The sequence below is a fragment of the Astatotilapia calliptera genome, chromosome 3, assembly GCF_964374335.1.
Source record: "Astatotilapia calliptera chromosome 3, fAstCal68.1, whole genome shotgun sequence".
NCBI lineage: Eukaryota > Metazoa > Chordata > Actinopteri > Cichliformes > Cichlidae > Astatotilapia > Astatotilapia calliptera.
This window is the reverse complement of record NC_137424.1, coordinates 9,769,358-9,775,741: the sequence shown is the minus strand read 5'-3', so window position 1 is coordinate 9,775,741 and position 6,384 is coordinate 9,769,358. Positions and strand designations below refer to the sequence as shown.

Sequence of the window (6,384 nt, the reverse complement as noted above, 5' to 3'; positions counted from 1 at the left end):
CTCTATCAGTCTTAGTTTCACTGGATCTCAGTGCAGCATTTGACACAGTTGACCACAACATATTACTCAAACGACTGGAGAACTGGGCAGGTTTTTCAGGAACTGTACTATACTCATTAAAAAACATACTTGAAGACTCACCTGTTCTCAGCTGCATTTGAATAAAGCACCAAATCCACACTTTTAAGCTTAAATTTCAAAACTAACATTTTAACTACTGATTTTATCTATTTCTGATTTTATTTGTTTTGATTTTATATACTGTTTTTGTTTGTTTGTTTGTTTGCTTGTGTTAAGGTTCAAAATATTGGGGATGGAGACAAGAGAAAAACCACAATAACAACACGGGTCCGGTCGGGTTGAGTCAAACGATGATTTAATGATCACACACGTGGGAGATGGACACTGATGCAGACAGCCTCAAAATCTCAAAATGGTGGAGCATTGCTCAAACTTTTATAGCCTCTGGTGCCTCCACCTTATCATACAAAGCCTAAACATTCACATGCTTTCTCTCACACAGCGCCTAAGCTACGACCTTGGCTCCCTGTTTATCTGCTCCTGCTGAAATGGGGCAGAAAACTCCAGCACACTCTGTTCTCTTCTACTCAGACAAATTAGATTTCTTATAACTCAGCAGTATAATGCATCATAAAACAATATCATTCATTCACAACAAGTCAGCAGTTTAATGTAATGCAAATCAGTTTAACTAATGCAATAGTTATCAGCTTCTTCTAATTCAGGAGAATAATGCAAACTAAAACTACATAATAATTTACAATCTTTAATTAGGGGTATAACATGGCATAAAATAATATTATAATCTAACAATTCCCCCTGATGAGGTCATTAGAATAATGACCTCACAAACACCCTGTAGCCCAGTGTGGCCGGGTTCATCTCTTCTCACTCCTGAGGTCCTTTGTCCCCCTGACGGGCAAACCATATGTAAGATGACCTCTGTGTTTGCGCAAGTCAGGTGCAAGACAAACTATTACTACAAGGATAGCAGGTCCAGATGACACTCCCCTGTTCTCCCACAGCTTTATTTGGTGTTCCCTTATACCATTCAGACGTAGACTAGAACCTCTGTCCGAAGAGCTCTTAACCTTTATTTTATTGCTGCAGCTACCAGTGTCGTCCAGTTGCGTGATCCTCTGTTCTTCTTACTTCAACCTCAGGGGTTAGACAACCCTTCAGTCGTGACACAGATCAGGGGATTATTCTGCCCCTATTTCAAACAACGATCTGTGTATCCTCGGGTCCTGTGTCTCCCGTGTATCCTCCAGAAAAGAACAGGAAGGCGTCCCCCTTTTGCCCAAGAGCCTCTCGAACCTCGTTGGTCTGGTGTTTCTGGATTTCCGTCAACCCCTTCATGGTTATTGCTGTATTTATGGGATTCATCCTTTTGAAGTGACTAGCTGGAGCCCAAGCGCCATGACCCTTGGACCCAGTTGGTGTCTCGGCAGTCACTGTATCTGTCTCTGCTGCGAAGGACCCTCGTATCTCTGTGGCCTCGTCTGGTGTCTGTTCCTTTCTCTGTAAGAGACAGAAAACCAAAACACCTCTCTTCCTAACCCTAATAATCTAATGTTGTTATCTACTGACCTTCTAGTGATTCAAAATTGGTCTAAAACATTCAGAATGTCCCAGGGACTTATTCTAATCATATCTTATGTGTGTGTAAGCGTGTTTGCATTTAGCCCTCTGCACTCAAGGCATTTCCTACACTTTATCAGTCCGGACAGTCACGCCGAACGAAGCTTCTGACCTTCAAAAGGCCGAGTGCCAACTCGTTATAAGCACATTTGCAAGGTGTGTCTGAAAATTATTGAAACCCCTCTTTTTAACAAAAGACAAAGAAATTAACAAATCTTCTAAGCGCTATTCAGTTCATTTCAATGAGTAATGATTAAACATGAAAGTGATAGTTTATGCTTTTTCACTGATTCTCTAAAAGGTCCGTCTTCTCGGACCGCTATTAGCTTAAGCTTTACCATTCCTAAATGATTAAAGACACAAATGAAGTTATAAATTGTTCAAATAATCCTTGTTTGATGTTAAAGCTCAACCTTCCCCCCCTTTTTTGACACATTCCAATGTGTCAAATCAACGGAGCTAGAACATTCAAAAAAAAGTTAGGCAGCTACAAAGTTTCCCAGACTCTTAAGGTGATCCGCGTGTAACGTTCTGACTCAGGTATTTAATATTTTAATAAATGTCGTTTAATTAACCGCCACTATTTAAACTAACCTTAAAGACATAATTGAAGAAAAGATCACAAAGAATAACATGATATCAATGTTATGTAAGCGCGTGTGGCCTTCTATGCTCGAAGCCTTTCCCCTCAATAGATCAGTCAGACATTCGCGCTGACTGTAGCTTTTAACCCTTATTAACTTGAGCACAACTCTACAATGAGCAACAAGTTGCAATATGTATGAAAATGATCATGGTTACACCTGCAATGAAAAATTATATCATTATCCTAACACCTGTAAATAGAAGATTCATCAGAGGTTATAACAATCACAGGAACACAGATGTTAGTATAAGGTCAAAAGCTTCAATAAATGATCATCGATGCAATGCTTGTTGCATGATTCTCATACAATAATAATGCTGACATTAAAATAACAGTAAAACACCCCCTTTTGTCCCGTTTCACTTGACACCTAAACGTTTATAAATGCCTCTTTTATTCTTGATTTTATTTCCCCCTTTTCTCCCCTTACTGACCACAGCAGGGGGATCTTAGTTTTGAATCAGCCATGAATCCAGCTCACCTGATTCATCAGTGAGCTCCACCATCACTGGCGTCTGACAGGGTGGCGCTGCATACTCTTCCTTTAATGTCACTATTTTCAACCTGTTAATGAGAGTGTTTAAACCTGAAGTCGACTACGTCCACAACAAGTCAATACAGCTGTAAATGTGGCCAATTATCAATCTATTACCAATCAATAACAACAGATAACTTCTATTTTATGCATGCTTTTAATCAACCACTCACCCAGAGGATCTCCAATCCCAGGAAATGCCTTCTCCTCCTTTAATGAGTCTGTCCTCCTTCCATGCCCTGGTAACTGGTCCATCCAGAGCCATATGATCTCAAATATACATACAACAAGCCAAACCACACCTTGGTTACACCAACCCCTTTCCACCCCCAAGATGTCCAATGCCATCCTAGTATGGACTGTCAAATGTGGCTTTAACGCTGACTGTTCTGACAATCCATTTTATAACGTTCCTGGTCAGATTTGCCAATCTCTGCACCAGGGTTTTAAACGTTTCGCCATTTTCATTAGGTTTTATTTTTTATTTAGTTTCGACTCCAGATTTTCAATTTTTTGCCAGTTGTAATTAGTTTTTACCAATTCTTTGCTAGTTTAGTCTAGTTTTTATTTTCTGAAAATCCTTAGTTTCAATTTAGTTTTATTTGTGTTTTGCAAAAGTTAAGTGTAACAAACTCTCAGTTCCATCATATCAATCATGCTCTTCTGCTTATCCTTGGGTGTTGAGACTAATAGCTATTAATTCTTGCCGCACCGAGTGTTCCTAATTTTGGTTGAAGTCAATTGATAACCTTTTCCATGCGATTGTTTCACACCTTTATTTAGATGTCCCAGTCCTGTTATCTCGGGATACATCACGCTGCCTTATCTGGGGTTAGCTATTTTCTTGGAATGCGAGTTAAGTGGGTGAGCTCTTCAAAGAGGGGGAGTGTGCTCCCTCTGATGAGGTCTTCTAGGTAAGCTAGGTTAACCTTCTTGTGTGAGCTTTTCAAGTGCACTTTTAAGGTTTGTGGGATTTTTTTTTATTTTTTTTTATAAATGTCCCTCAAGACCCCCTGATGGCCCAGTAATTCATTTTTGCGCACTGTAGTACACATTTAGTTTTTTGCTTGTAGCTCTCATACTCTACTTGCCACTCCTCTAAGTCCTGATGTTTCTTAGAGAGGACAACAGTACCTTTAAAATTATGTCACATGTGTGGGGGTGTGGCCTTGCCAATTGTTTTTCCCACCTTTTCAAAATGGCTGGCGTGCCCACAAGCACATTTTATGGAAGAGAGAAAGGTAAGCTTGATATTTACATTTAAAATGTTTTGTTAAACTCAGATTCTTATTTTATTCAAAAAATAAACATCTAGTAAATAATTTCAGGGGTCTTTAAGAATTAGGCTCATTTACTTTCACAGGGAACATGACTAATTTATTAATGTGTGCTCTACACATTGGGACTTTATATTTATATTTATTTCACTTTTTCCTAATACCCAACTTTTGACCAAGGCGGAGAGAATTCTTAACACAATTATTAAGGGAGATTCAAACATAGATTTTTCAAAATATGAGAGGGTCAGGACCCACTAGAAGCCACACAAAGATTATCGAGATGCAGTGGCAGATGTAATAGAGAAAGACACAGGGCCACCTGAAATCTGTCATCCTATCTGGTGCAAAACCAACATGTAGTAGAATCTGGAATTTTGATTTTGAGTTAAAAATAAAATATGGGTAAAATGCAGAAATCTTTTCCAGTAAAGTAAAAAATAAGAGTCGCAATTATAGTTGAATCCATAACACCTAATTGTTTCTACGAGATCACGTCGTTGCTGAGAGTTATCAGGGATCTCAATGTGTGAAAAGAACTCACAGTATCTGGGGTTTAAGCTCCTCTTAGCTGAGAAACCTGGGACAAACATGTGAACAAGCCCTGAATAATACCAGTAATGAAGACTTCTCTCCAACGATCAATAAAAGGAAGCCCCAATCTGATGAGAGTCTAGCAAAATATGGTTCACTCCACTTGCCTGAAATGGTTAGCAGTCCAAGGCATTTCAGTTGTATAATGATTGGGTACAACAATGAAACAGATGTGAGATGAGGGAAGTGCCAAATGTTCCTTTGTGTCTCCAAATAAAATCAGTACTTCCTCAGATATCCTAAATAAATTGACTTTTGTGAAATAGAAAGTTCAGTGCCATCACTTATTCCTAAACCAATAGTTTACAGCTAGTGAAGTGTCAGTGACTTCTGGGTTGGTCCCTGATCTTCATCTTATGAGATTGTTATTTTAATAACAATATAACGCGCGTGGACGGAGCAGCAACACAGACGACTCGACTAACGTACTACCTTAATTTCACTACAGCAGGGCACGCACACATCAATGCAACCAAACACATTTTGCTATAAATCCAGTTAATTTTAGTTAGTTTTGTGAACATTCAGTACAGTTTTAGTTAGTATTCCTTTTTGTTTTGATTTTATTACCGTTAACGCAAATTCTTTCCACTTCTACTTTTCGTTATTTCATTTGTTGTCTTTAATAATAATAATCTCCTCTGCACCCTTGAATAAACACCATTAACATGATCAACCTTTTGCTGCTTGTTTTTTCACCATCTTATTGAATCAAATACTTCATGCTTATGTGGTTTACGACATTATATTTATCTAAATCTCCACTTTGTGTCTAAATGTTTGAAGAATTTTTGAGGGTCAAATTTTGAGAATTTGACCATAGTGAAAGTTATGGCGTTATCACCCCCTTTGGGGATTACCTTTTTCCAGTTTTGATGATATTCCTCCCCGTTCTTTATTTTTTTGGAAGAACCCCTCTTCGGTGGCGAGAAACTGTTGGTGTGATCAAGCGGGTGCTGTAAAAACAAAAGCTCAGGACAGAACAGTCACCAGTCATGTACTTCATTCAAAATTAACAAATATCAAGCTTCATATTGATCCTCTGAGTGTAATGGTACATTTTAATTTGCACTTCTCAAAACTAAAAACAATATTTTCTTTATTTTACTCTTGTTCTTGTGCAGCACCACCCCTCAGCACATGCCCCTGTTATTTTATCTTACTTTTAAAATGTTGACTACTTCAAGAAAGCGCCCAAAAGACGGGGACCAGTGTTTATCATTACATATCTCCATTTTGAGTGTGGCTGTCTATCATTCCCCTCTTATTTATAGACCTCGGTGGAGGGTTTTTTGTTTGTTTTTTCTTTATTTCTCTAAAATGAATTCACTCTCTACATTGACCCACTATGGTTAATAATAACATGCTCAGTCATGAGTGGGATCAAACCTTTTCTTCACTTTAGCATTTAATATTCCCAACAATATAATGTGATACCTTAATTAAAACACAGCTACTAAAACACAATTTCCTTAATGCAAACATCAGTAGCTCAAAATTAGCAACCAAAGGGTTCAGTCTGCAGTTCACACTGCTGTGAAGCTACAGCTCTTTAGTCTCTGTCATTCTTCTGTTCTTGCAGACAAAACAAAGCAAAACAAAACATCCACCCTTCTTTTACAGGTTGGGTGAATTGTCTGTGGACATTTAATAATCCTAAAGTCGGCACC

The 6,384-nt window shown here is 38.3% G+C and overlaps 1 long non-coding RNA gene across 1 annotated transcript; it reads right to left on the bottom strand.

Moving 5' to 3' along the window:
- Nucleotides 1-359: 359 nt before the first annotated feature.
- Nucleotides 360-5,613, bottom strand: LOC145426181 (uncharacterized). The gene is made up of 2 exons (XR_013906907.1): nt 3,017-5,613; nt 360-2,872 (listed from the first exon to the last, which is right to left on the bottom strand). It is a non-coding gene; the product is annotated as an uncharacterized LOC145426181 (long non-coding RNA).
- Between the last annotated feature and the right edge of the window lie 771 nt (nt 5,614-6,384).